Below are 14085 nucleotides of genomic sequence, written 5' to 3'. Positions count from 1 at the left end.
TCCATTCTGCCTGGAGGGAAAAGCCTCTGTCCAGGTTCCTGGAGAGCAAAATTTCATGCCATGAACTCCTAGGTTTGTAAGCCTCACATCAAGTGTGTGCTAATGTCTACTTCCAACACATGCAATGGACCTCAGACATCTAGATCACACTCATCCTTAACTACACTGATAGCCGAGAACCCAAGAAATTGCACAGTTCTTGCATTGTTGGCTTTCTTAAGCCATTTACAAGGAAGTATGTTGAGAGCCGTTTGTGCTGCACCCAAAGATGGCGCCCGCTTCCCGCCGATGGCGCAGCAAACAGAGCTGTTGCCCAGCCCAAGAGACATAGTGCGCATGTGCCACAGATGTCACAGCCCGCTCTCAGGGCATGCTAATGAGTTATTGGAGGGCCCACCAATCAGGTAGCGACATGAGTCTCCTGGGCATATATAAGCAGTGCATTTTCCTTCCACGTGGTCCCCTGCTCAGAGTGTTGTACAATAAAGGTTGTTCGCAGAAGAATCCTGTTGTTGCACGCCTTTTCCTGCCGGCGGGAAGTGGGGCGCGCGACAGAAGTACTTTTAATTGTTTAAAGTATTTAGTATTTCAAAACTCACTATAGTTGCAAGTAACAGATTAATGCTAATCTTGTTTTAATAGAATGACACAGGAGGGCATGATATCCCTTTCATACTGCTTTATATAGCAAGTTCCAGGGCAACCAAGGCTACATTGTGAGACCTGTCTCAAATAAATAGATAACAGATAGATAAATTCTTGTTTAAATATTCCAAAATATAAGTAAAACTGTTTACAGTATCATAAATAATGATGAAACATAGAAACATATCTAAACATACAATCTAGTGTTTAGAAATGTATAAATTTTGGTTATCTGTTACCTTCTCTTTGTTAGGCCAGTTTTCTTGATTATTTTAAAAGTATATTAACCCTATTATATATTATAAATTAATGTCTGGTGTTGGTAGAGTTTGGAAGAGGGTACTGGATACCCTGGAAGAGGGGTTATAAATAGTTGCAAGCTGATATATGGATGCCGGGAATCCAACCCCAGTCCTCTGAAAGAGCAGTCAGTGCTCTTAATTGCTTTTCAGCCCCATACTAGGTCTTCCTACAAATGTATTTGAAAAATGTCTTGATTTATGATTTTCTTTGGTCCATTACTATAAAGTTTCACAGAGCCATTTGGAACATGGCACTTGGGGTAACCCAAATAAACTATCTCTTATTTCCTTTAAGGTGAGTACTGGAAGAATTGTGTTTTGCATTGGCAGAATACAGAATCATCATCCATAAGCAAGCTTCAAAATAGCAGCATTTTTATCATTACTAAATAAAAATGTTAAGAAGGGAATCCACCCTCAACACACACGTGGGACTTTGGGCCAGAAGTCCCACACAGATCAGAGATGGGAATGGCTTCTGCCGCCTCTGATGTTGGGTTTGGCTGGGCACTCCAGCTTAGGCAAGCAGGGAAGGGGGAATTGGTTCCTCCGCTTCTGCTGCTTGGTCCAGCTTGCTGCTTCCCCCTCCCCCCGCCCCAGTTTCTGCCGCTGCCATGAGGCACCAGGCCAGGCTGAACCGAACCAGCAAGGGGCTCCGGTGAAGGGTGCAAGAGGCTTCGGGAGAGAAAATCTCTTCCCAAACACTGGTGTTAACAGCTCTTATAACAAAAACCCTCAGACGATAGAATGATTCTTGCACCTCTCTACTCTTGAGCAAACCCCCCATGTACATACAGTTTTTGAAATGGTTCAGAGTCTGACAACCCGTACTTCTTATTGGCTTGGCCTGAGGGCTTGGAAAGAGCTTGTCTACATATTTAGTGGTGGACCTGCTTCTGCCTGGAGCTTATGTGACCTGTGGTCACATCTTACCTATGGAGTGTGGCAATGCCACTTTACAAGAAGGAGGGGGTTGTGGATTTCGTGAAGGGGCCTGGGTTTTTTGGGGGAAACTAGGAAGCACCTACTGTGTCACTTTACATTTCTGGGGTTTCACTGATTTCATTAGAAAACCAGGGTACTCTTCACCACCCACCTGCCCCACAACACACACACACACACACACACACACACATACATGAAATGCTACTCTGTTGCTATGTCACTCAAAAAAAAGTTCCATCCACCATTCAGGAGCAAGGTGTGTTCCTACCCTATTTACCACCTAGATTGCCTTCTGTTTAATGAGTCTGTGCACATGTGAACCCTCTTTCATACCTCTTCCTATGGGAGCCATTTTCTGGATACACACTGATTCACAGTACTCTCTGGACATGCTGGCTCCTACCTGTATGTAATCCCAACACTCGGGAGCATTAGACAGTAATATTGATAGTTAGTCTGAGCTATACATGAGCAAGCCCCATGCTAGCTTGGGGTATAAGTGTTAGTGTTAAAAAAGAAAAAGAAAAAGAAAAAGAATGAATGAATGAATGAATGAATGAACGGAAGGAAGGAAGGAAGGAAGGAAGGAACATAATCTTTATCCAGCTAGCTGCTCTGCCCAACTGAGTATCCTGGCTGTTCTAGATAAAACCAGTTTCTACTCAAGGAAGAGGAATTTCCTGTTGATTTATAGATCTAACCTTCTAGGCCAGCTAAGATAATCTGGTTCTCTTTATGCTAAATTTTGATCTTTACCCTTGTAGCTCCCTGCAGAGGGAGCTTTTGAGGTATAAAGCCCTAAACTTCACTTCCCAATGCAAGCAGCTCTTTTTATTTGCAAGTTCCTCATTCAAGTAGTTAGCCACACACCAAAGTATCTTTTAAAAACTCTACATGTGTATGGAACAGTCACTATAGGAACAAAAGCTACATTGTATAACTTTATCCATTTTCTGTAAGGCTTGTATCAAGCTATGAAATGAAGATAGCCTAGATTTCAATTTATGTAATAACTTAGAACAACACATTACACACAGTAAGGTGTTACTAAACTTTAGGTATCAATATGCCTAGTATTTTCTTCTAATGGTTTAAACAATTTTAATAAGTTATAATATACATATGTAATGAGTAGTTTAATTTAAAGTTTTGTAAATATCAAAACACATTAAAACTAATAGTATAAGAAAAGAAAGATGTGACTTAAAGAATAAAAAAAAAATGAAACAAAACAAGTTTTCAAGTGTAGTGGTTTGAACAGGAGTGGCATTTCTATATTTGAATCCTTGGTCATTAGAGAGTGGCACTTGACAGAGATGAGGAAGTATGGCCTTGTCAGAGTATGTGTGGATAGGTTGGGAGAAATACGTCACTTGGAGTAGGCTTTGGGGCTTCAAATGCTCAAGCCAGGCCTAGTAATTCTCACTTCCTGATGCCTGCCAATCCAGGCATAGAATTCTAAGTGACCTTTCCAGCACCAGGTCTGCCTATGGGCTGCTACGCTTCCCACCTGACCATAATAGACTAAACCTCGGAAACTCTAAGCAGGTTTCAATTAAATGTTTCCCTTGATAAAAAAAAAAATTCCCGTGGTCATGGTGTCTCTTCCCAGCAATAGAACACCTACTAAAACAAAAAGGGAGAGGGAGAAAAGAGGGAGAAGAGTGAGAAGGAAGAAAATGAAGAGACAGGAAATGTAAGAAAAGGAAGAAACCATGATAATGAAGCCTAAAAACACGATGCCTGTGCATGTGGAGATGGGAAACACAAGACGCCCTGTCCTGAAGGAACCACCTGAACATATTATAGGGGACAGTTAGGAATGGGAATAAAAGAGAGACAGAAATAGAGATTCGAGCAGAGACTTCAGAGGACAGAGAACTAGAAAGGAGGCATTCTGTCGCCTACAAACAAACAAGGTCAATAGCAAGGACTCAGTTCAGGCCAACTCTGAGGACCCACCCAGCTTCTGTCCTGAAGTAGCTTCAGGCTCAGCTACATGGGGAGGGTCTTGTCCTTCCCACCAGTGCTTCCCACCAGCCTTACCTCCTTACAGGTGTCTCTTTTAACCAATGACCATTAGAACTTCTTGAGCAAACGTGTTTCCAGGATGCTCCATCTAAACCGCTGCACAAATCCACACTTAGCACACTTTGGCGTCGCTCAGAATTACGAATGCAACTCATGTTCTCACCTTATTAATCCAGACCGTTCTTGATGACGACAGTTCTTCCTGTGGCCAGAGCTCTACCGAAGAGAACATAATTCTTCCTATGTGATGTGAGCTGCTGCTGGCTTATACTGACCGGGGTCTGGTACCTTGTTGGGCTGATTGTTACTTTAGTAGCTGTTATTTTAGCAGAAAGAGTTGAAAGAAAATGATGTATCGGAATCTAGGACAGCCTCCCTAATGTGCAAAGAAGAGCCCCACCCCTGTGCAGTGCACAGAAGCATGTTTGACTTATTAATGCTCAGCCTTACCATTTTGAAATTCTCAAATAATTTTGGAGCAGTTTTCATTCTGCACCGAGTCACATAAATCACATTGCAGGTTCCGATTGGAATACATTCCACCCCCAAAAATGGACAAGAGGAATAGGAAGTGGAACTGGGAGGGGCAAGAAGGGAAGCACTTGGACACTAAGCAAAGAGCTGGAGAAAAGGGGAGGTTCTTATCCAGCCGCTGCAGGAGTGCTGCTGACATCTTAGATGCAGCCTCCAATCATTCCAATCGGCCTCAAAACAGAGGGAGCATTTTCACCTCCGCACTCTCGTCACTGCTTAAAGAAAAGGTGTAAGGAGTACGGTAGTTGCCAGGCTCCAGCTGCCCTGTGCCCAGGGATAGTACATTCTGAAGCTGAAGGTGGTTAAGATGTGAGTGCTGGCAGACAAGAAGTACACTTGGAATCAATGTCCATAAAGCTGGGGGAAGAATGGCAGGGGATCGGACCAAATATTAACAGAAATGGATGCAATTGGGGATATATATATATATATATATATATATATATATATATATATATACACATATATATTTATATCATGTATATATAATACTACACATGTATACTTGTATGTATGTATGTATGTATGTATGTATGCACACATGCATGCAATAGGAAGGACAGCCATGTGGAGATAGAATGTGAGTCATCAACGTTCAGGAAATGGGTCCAGAATCATGGTTAAAAGCACAGACAGTTTAAGAACCCTGCATTCAAAACCAGTCTCTGCTACTTTCAGACTCGTTGGGTTAACTTTGCTGTGCCTACATGCTAGGGTTGCTAAGAGAATGAAGAGGTTTAATACAGGTAAGGCTCTTAAAGCAACATCTGCCACACAGGAAGTACTGGTTAAATGTTAGCTCTTGCCGTTTTTGCCTTTTGGCTGCTATGATCAGAACTTCTCAACTCTCTGTAGTACAGGTTCCAGGACCAATACTAAATCCTAAGGATATATACCAAAGTCTAAGGATAGAGAACTCTCCTATAAAATGACATAGCATTTGCATATAACTTGCCTACATTTTGCATATGATAATGTTTTGATTATTCCTAGGTTATTTATTATCTATTCCTATACAATGTAAATATTAATTTTTGTTATACTGTATTATAAATTAAATAAAGACAAAGAGCATACTTGTTCAGGACAGACTCCATTTTGTTTTCAAATATTTTCAATCTGTAGTTGAATCTGAGGATGCAGACCCCTGCAGGTATAAATGATTAACTGTATATTATTCTTCATTTGTTACAGGCTGACATTTTAGTACAGGAAAAAAAAGAAATTAAAAATGGATAATGGGTGAGGAAAGACAAAATAAAAGTCCATACTTCCAATGACTTAATGTCAATAGATAATTTCTGCACGGGTTCGTCTGTGATCTTGGATTTACATTCTTGCCTTATGCAGACACAGACTAGCGGGAGAAAAATTAAAAGTCCATGAAATGCTTGGCTGGGGTTATATAATGGTCCAGAGGTGGGCATCAAAACTGTAACAGTCCATTCTGTGTCAGGACATTCTGTTTAGGGTGCATCTTTGAACTGCCGCTATCTGAATCAGCCAAGTGTTTCCTAACACTGTAAGAAGTAGGAAATGAGTGTGTGGTTCACACCTTAAAAAGAACATCCTCTGGAGGCTGCTCAGACCACACTGGCCAAGCACCGCATTCTTGAGTAAGAATACAAACAGGAGTGAATTTAATGCCTTCAGTGGGATTCAGTACTTAGATCCCAGCAGGAGAAACTCCATATGCCTCCTCACTCAATACTTGGACTTATTTATTCTTTTATTATCGAAAATACTGGTGTGGTTTTTGTTTGATCTTTTAAAGAATAGCTTGTATTTATTCTTTGACAGTTTCATACTGGTATCCAGATCATACCAAATTCCCCTCCCACTCTCCCACCACAACCCCCAATGTGTTTTCTTTCCCTCCCTCCCTGCCTAGGCACTGAGTCCAATTAGTGCCCACTGCTTTTATCCAATAGTAGCATCATTTCAAAAAAAAGACTGCCCACGATGGTTCCTAGTGACTCACTTTGGCCTTGTATCTCCACCTACCTTGGAGTACTCTAGCAGACTGCTGAATATTACCATTTCTGCACATCCATCTCTACTGGACTCAAGCAAGCCTGCCTTGGGTTGGTGGTATCTCCTATCACGTTTAGCATGATTCTTGACCACACACAACAGGTGCTTCGTTTCGTTGAATGGCTGTAAGCCAGCTATTGTGGACGCAAAACTAGTCTTTCAATCTGCCAAACTCTAAATGCATCATACAAACAAACAAAAGACTAGCCTGGTCGAATTAATTTATTAGGCAGAACTCTGCCCAGTTTGGGGCATTCGGAAGCACCCGGTTAACAATCTGGCTTTACCTCCATTTCTGGGAAACAACCTCCCTGTGGCCCCAGAGTCCTTTAAATACGACGGTGGCCGTTTCCTCAGACGTATCTGGATCAGAGCCCCACTTTTGTGTGGGGTTTGGCAGAGCTCATCTTCGCAGCCCGGGGACTGCGGCGAACTCGGTGGTATGTGGTCATGGTGGTGGCGCATGGTGGTAGCCTCGGGTGCTTGTCCGGGCCCGCCGCACCGTAGCGAGCCGCACCAACCCAGCCGCGGGCACGCGTGTCCTCACCCCCGACGGCCGCAGCTGGGCGCGGCGACCGCGTCCGGGGCCGTGGTCCGGCCGGAGCGGAGGGGGTGGCGGCGGCCGCCCCGCCCACCGGGCCGCACGCCCCGCCCACACGCGAGGGGCGGAGCCGGAGCGGAGTGGGAAGGAGAGGTCGGGCGGTCCCGGGAGCGCGGAGAGCCGGACTCCCTGGCGGCGGCGGTGGCGGCGGCGACGGCAGAGAGTGAGTGCCAAGCTAGCGCCGGGACCGGACGGGGCGGGGCGGTCGCCGCTACTTCGGGGCCGCCTTTGGGTCCCGCGAGCTGGCCGAGGGAGCGGAGGGAGGAAGCGCGGGCTGCGGGCGCCCTGGGCCGCGGAGGGGGAGTGGGAGCGAGGCCCGCTGGGGCCCACAGACGCGAGAGTCCCGGGGGCGCGAGTGGCCCCCGAGGCTGAGTCTCTGCAGCTGCCTCGCCCTGCCGGAGGGAGGCCCGGGGAGTAGCCGCCCAGGTCGCGGCGGTGCGGGAGGAGCGGGTCGGGGCCACGCACGCCCCTCCTCTGCCCGCGACGATCTCCGGACGCGCGCGGGTTTGGCAGCCTCGGTGCTGGGTCCTCACAGGGAGGTGGCGGCGGGGGAAAGAGTGGATCGTGGAGAGAACTCGGGTGACACTCCACGAGGGACCCTGCGGCGGTGACTCAAATGGGAAGGTCGGAGTTCAAACTTGAGCCTCGAGTGCCTTTTTTCCCCCGTTTTTGTTTTTGTTTTTGTTTTTTCTTTTTAAATGTAGCGCCTGACGCTTAGCCCGTGGGTTTAAATAAACCCCTCTTTATTTTAGTTAGGGCCTCTGTCAATTAAACCTCATTTTAAGACGCCATTGCTAGTGTCTCCTGACACTCGTTTGTCCTGGCCGTGGATGGCTTGTAAACTTGACTTAAATCATTCATAACTTTCACAAAGGGAGCCGTGATTCTTGTTAAACTTTAAGCAACTGTAAATCAGCTGGATCTGCCGAGGCCTGTGGTCTCGTGGTCCTCCTGTGCGGGCGTGGCTGTGCACAAACAAGTGGGTAGGAAAGGAAGCAGCCCCGTGCCTAAGCTGGGAGGGAGGTCTGTGCCCTTGTGCCAGGGCACGTTTAAACGCGGCTCCAAGTGGAAACACTGGGGATGTCTTAGGCCTTGTTGGACGGACTTCACATGATTCGCCTCATTCCGGTCAGTTATTTCCTCTCCCCTCTGCTGTCTTTGGACACAGTTTATATTTCCTGGGGCGATCGTAGCGACTCCTGAATAGATTGTCTATAATGAATCTTTTGGATGTTGTCAGAGCCAGGCACTGTGTCTGTGTGTTCTCAATTTTTAAAGCAATAGCTTGGCTTTGTTTTTAGAGCTCTGGTCACCCTGCTGCACCATTGCTTGGCACTTCAGACCATGGATGTAAATTACCACTGGATTCCAGCCCTTCCCCAGGGAAGCTAGGAAAGCAGGTCACCCTAGAACAGTGAGGTTAAATTTACTATTGTGAAGCAGTCACTTTCAAGTAAGGAGGTCCTCCCTCCCCTTTTAAAACAAAAGTATGTGTGTGTGTGTGTGTGTGTGAGAGAGAGAGAGAGAGAGAGAGAGAGAGAGAGAGAGAGAGAGAGAGAGAGAGAGAGAGAGAGAGAGAGAGAGAGGCCATTTTTCAATAAATAAGCATATGGTTCTCATATATTTTTAATCTTTATTTTTGTCTGTTTCATACAAGTGTACCCCCTTACCCTACACTCAAGCCCCTCCTACTGACTACCTCCTACCTCCCAACCACATTTTAAAAAGCAATCAATTGTAGATGGCTAAGTGGACATTTAGATCAAATATTCAGACCCTTTGCCTTTCTTCGTAGTGAGCCAGCACCATAAAGCCCTGGGTGAGATCCAGTGAATGCTGAACAGTGACTACGATGCAGCTGGATTTAGCACAGGCACTTTACTGTGTGCAGAGCCCCCAGCGCAGTGTGCAGCACTTAGATCTGTATAGAACCATGTAAGAATGAGGGTCTGTACTTCACAGGAGACGGCAAGTGTGGCATGGGGAGGAGGTCTAATGGCCTGTGCAGAGAGCTCTGAGCTTATTTGAAAGACAAATCTCTGACAGTTGGGTTGCCGTTGTCACAGGTTACAGAACACCCCTGGCATTCAGGTGGTGAGAGCCAAGGGTTTCACGGTATAAAAAGAACTTGAGAAAAGTTAGCTAATGCTCAATAATTTCTATAATGGAAACCTCTCTCTAGTAGGGAAAAAAAAATCAGACTTGGGATGATCTAAGTTGATAGGCTGGGTTTTAATTAGACTTAGTGGTTGTGTGTTTCATTTCAGTGTAAGCCTTACCTAGGAAAGTAAAATCCTAGAAATAGTTTTCTGAGCTGTCTGGGAAGGGACGCTCTTTAACAGTGGTTTGCTATGTAGCCAGTCAGACAGACCAGGATGAGAATATAATTTAACCCCTTTCAATCTGATTTGTAAAGTAGGAGTAACAATGGTCGCTGCTTGTAGAGTTTTGATGAAAGTGTATCAGTTAGTCTTTGGAATACACAGACTGAAACTAAACTACATAAAGTGTTTAGAAGGAGCACTTTTCTTTTTAACCTAGTTTGCACAGCAGGTTACTTAATGAATTATAATAGGTAGAACCTTCTGGAAATGCAAGATACCACCATTTTAAGTTCCAAAGAATGATGAACGCTGGCAGGGTAACCCACACTTGTAATCTTAGCAGTTGGCAAAGCTGAGGCAGGAGAATTGCTCTGAGTTCAAAGCCAGTTTGGACAACATAGTAAGTTCTTGGCTAGCCTATACTAGATTAAGATCTTGCTATTAAAAAACAAAAACAAAAACCTACAGGTTGACTGGACTGTGTGTATGTATAAACGTGTGTATGCCCTGTTTTACGCATAGCAGTATGAACAAAACTTATTGATAGACCAATAATTTTAATAATGCTTTTGATGTTATTAAATACATAGTATTCAAGGCTAGGAAACTAGGAACATAAGTTACCTTTTAAATGTAAAGAGAATTTTTATTTTAAATAGTTAGGTTTATTAACCTTGGATAAGAAATTAAATAAAAAGCAGAAGTAACATTTGTTTTTAACAAGATGACTGTTAAAGTTTGAAAAGATGTGATCCAAGAGCTTGAAGTCGTTGGCTGTTGTTTGTATGGCTGTCCAAGGCCAGCAGATAAGTCATAAGAAGTGGGGACTAATTGTGTTTATTTTGAAGTTTTTGTGAGAGTAGATGGTTAATTCAGGAAATGAACTCATAGACTCCCTGAATCATTTGCTAAAATTTGCAAACTCTGAAAAAAAAAAAGGTTTTACTTTAAAAAACATACCCCTTGAAGCCTTTGCTTCCTCCTTAATGCACATCAGATGCCTGTGCATCTGATCAACCCTGTCAGTGACAGTGACACGGAGGTGCTAGTTTACGATGATTTCAAGGATAAAGCATGCAGTGTTGGTTGTGAATTGCTCTGGTGTTCTAGTGTACTGATCGATTGAACCCTTGCTTGCTTTTGCTCCTGGACTGTTACAACCTGATAATGGGCAACTGGCTTGAGTTCCTAGGTGTGTAGATCAGATGGCTTAGTGTCTCTGTGCTTTATTGAGGTTGTGAGGAATAAATGAATTTCCTAGGTGGACCGTTTTGAACATTGCCTGACATGTATTCAGTATTCAGTAAGTACTAACTTTAAGACATCTTTGTACAGATAAGGAGTATTCATTACTTGTGTAACAGGAAAATTGCCACCCAGAATTTTCATATTTCAAATCAGAGAGGCTATTATTATTTTTAAAAGTCTGGCCAAATTTGTACTTACAAAGTAAGAAACTATGCAGTGATTAGGCAATAATATTTTGTCTTTTAAATAGGAAATGGGTTTGGATATCAACTTACTCAACAGATTGATTCTAGATCTTAATTTCACCTTCCTTTCTAATCGGTTACTCAGACAAGAGGTTTGTTTAGGTCACACAGTTGAAAGACAGGTACAAGTACAGTGGGTCGTTACAGTTACAGCTATCTATGTATTTTTGTAGAGGCTTGAAGGAAAATACAAATGGGTGCCTCCATTTCCCCCCATTCCCTAGTCAGCTTGTCCATAGAACAGATCATTCATAACAGTCACTCAAAATAAATTCTGCTTTATAACTGCATATAGCAGGATTTTGTTGCCTTGGGGAAAAAAAAAAATCACTAACTTTTTAAATATACGAATGCCATCAAATTAAGAGCCCAAACCTTTGTAGTAAATGGGAAGCCCTTCAGAAGTTTTTGGGTTTATATTTATAACAGATATTTGGTGTGCATTTTGGGTGTGTGTGTGAGTAAGTGAGAAAGAGAGAGAGAGAGAGAGATACTGGCAATTGAATCGAGGACCTTGTCCATGCTGTGTGGTTCTATACACTGCCACCCAGTCAGGCCTGGAACTTAAGGGCCTTGTGTTGCCTCCTCCCAAGTGCTGGGATGCTGGACCTCTGCTACCACAGAGGGATTAGAAGTACGTAGTAAATGAGGAAGAGCTTCAGATAAGCCAAGCGTGGTTTCACAGAAGTTGGTACTTCTCGGATTTATAGATGGATGCATTTATAGAGCACCTGCAGTCTGTCCTGGATTACAGAATTGAGGGACAAATGGGTGCAGTGAAACTCACAGCAGTGACGGAGAAATCAAACGAGATCGCAGTACGATTGAGTGGTTCTAGTCACCAGACTGCTATCCACCCTGAGCCTTCCTAGACCTTTTCTGAGTCCAGGCCTTTCCCAGTTCTCAACAAGGTCCACTTGAGGCTAATGTTTCTTAAGCATTCCAACCTCAAGGGATAGATACAGTTTCCCCCAGAGTTGCTGTAATTCTGTAGCGGATTCAATACTCTACCAAGAATCACTGAGGGGCCAATACAGTCAAAGGAGAGAAAACGGTGCTTAATGGGAGCATGTGCATTGGAAAGCTGTAAATCAAGTCAAGAGACACATAGTAGGGCTTCTTACATAAGTGAGCCAAGTAACCAGAAGAAAGTTACGGGGCCTCTCCTTCGGCGCTCACTGAATCCTCGCCATTGCAGTTGGTGCCCCATATAACATCAGAGACCCAGCAGGCCTGAGGTACGTTCACAGACCAGTGAAGCTGTCTTTCCATAGGAAGCTTTGGTTGGGCAGAAGAGAAAATTGGCTTTAAAAGTTCCGTTCTAGCGTAATTCCTGCCAGTAGGTGCAGGGAACCCCATGCTTTTTCTCAAGCTGGGCAGAAGGTGGAAATGATTAGATCAAAGATGGCTTCCAGCTGGGCTGCTCCATTTACTGCCAGTGACTCTTGAAAATCATTTCTGGTGTCACTTAAATGTTTGGTTTGTCATGGCAGGTTTTATTAGGTGTCATAAAAATGCTTAGCTGCGAGTGTCTGGTTGCTGTCCTGGCACAAGGAGGGTTTTGTCTTCTGTTTAATAGGTCTGCACATCAGAAGGTTACAGAACAATGAATGAGCGTGTTGCAGACTTTTCAGACTTTGGGCTGTTCCCGAAGATTGTAGCTAAAAGAAGTTTGTTTTCTGGGTCTGTCTGAATGGATCAGTTGTTAAGAACTTGTACTTTTTCTGTTTCTTGATTTTTTTTTTTTTTTAAGTCTGTGACTTTGGGGCCAAAGATTCAGAAACCCGTGCATTCTGTGTCCTTGCAGAACAGGCTGTAGCCATTCTCCTTGCAGGGAAGGCTGTATAACAGTTGACACGCGGCTGAATGAGAAGAGGTATGAGCCCAGGTTGGATTTGGGTGGATTTGGCTGCCGGTGTTCGCTGACATACAGGCCTCATTGCCATCATCCACACTTGAAGTCTCTGGCGAACCTCCGTTCAGCATGACTCTGTGCACACCCTATAAGATAATCAGAAGGGCGCTTCACTGATTAAACACCTCAGATTTCTATTGAATTTCTCTTCGCTGCTGATACTGCTGCCCGAGATACCCCTGACCACCGGACACTAAGCCATTTGTTCCCACTGGAGTGCATTGACTCAGATCGCAAGCTCATGGTAACTTCAAAATTTGTTCACCGGAATCGCTAGCAAAAAAAAAAAAAAAGTAGGCCAAACTGGGCATGGCAGTGTATTATCTATAATCCCAGCACTTAAGGAGCAGAGGCGAAAAGATTGCTAGAAAACTGAGATCAGCCTGGTCTACTACATACTGATTTTCAGGATAGCCAGGGCTATACAATGAAACTCAAAAAACAAGCTTCCTCACACCATTAAACAAACAAAAAAACAAGCAAAATAACCAAAACAACAGCAAAAACCAACAGAACAAAACCATGTACTGGAGTAGGACTATTCTGGGATGTAGAGACGTTTCTTTCCAGTCCACTTGGGTATTTTGGAGGTGGTGGAGATGGGTTTTGTTTTCCTAACCCGCAGAAGTGCTGTGTCTGACAACAGCCTTCTAAATGCCCGGAGTTGTAGAGTGTGACACATAGTAAGAACCCAACAAATGCCAGAGGACTGAAGAAATGACGCCAAGCTCCCTGAATGTGTGCCACCAAGATGCGTAAGCCACTGTCTTTTGATCAAAAAAGGAAATGGAATTGTATTTTCTGGGACTCATACCTTCTTTAGCAGTCCACAGATTATTTCATGACTTCTTTCTCTTGGCTTCATCTTGCCTTAAGGCGTTGTCCTTGACATTGTTTAGTGTGGATCGCACAGCAGTCTCGGGATCACCTAATACTTGTGGAGTTGGGAACGGCTCAAGCGTTGCTCTGCAATAATTCCTGCCCACTAAAGCACCCTAATGCCTATGACACAGGAGGGGGAACGTGGAGAGAGGTTCCTGCTGCGTATTAGACAGATGTGGTCCTCTTGCTTTGGGTAAATAGTGGTGAGTGTAGCTACAGGAGCCTGTGGGACTGCATCCTTTGGAAACAGACTTCTAATTTAGGAAAGAAGTAGGAAACACTGGTGCCAGAGCCACCAGAAGCTAGAGTTTATCTGTCTCTCCCTTGCTGCCAGCTGGCTGTTAAGCAGCTTCTTCAAGTTCGGTGTCAGAATTAGCTT

At 44.1% G+C, this 14085-nt stretch overlaps 1 protein-coding gene across 2 annotated transcripts in view; it reads left to right on the top strand.

Moving 5' to 3' along the window:
• The first annotated feature begins 7172 nt into the window (after nt 1-7172).
• GNG12 (G protein subunit gamma 12) overlaps nt 7173-14085 on the top strand; it is a 111879-nt gene continuing 104966 nt past the window's right edge. Inside the window, exon 1 of one of the 2 annotated variants that reach the window (XM_080932616.1) lies at nt 7173-7255. The gene's annotated coding sequence lies outside the window, so the exon portion shown is untranslated. Of the gene's footprint in view, nt 7256-7472; nt 7717-14085 lie in introns of those variants that run through there. The other variant, XM_080932617.1, reaches the window with a different exon arrangement.

This window comes from Micromys minutus, assembly GCF_963924665.1.
Source record: "Micromys minutus genome assembly, chromosome: 18".
NCBI classification, from domain to species: Eukaryota; Metazoa; Chordata; class Mammalia; order Rodentia; family Muridae; genus Micromys; species Micromys minutus.
This window is presented reverse-complemented; position numbering and strand designations above follow the sequence as displayed.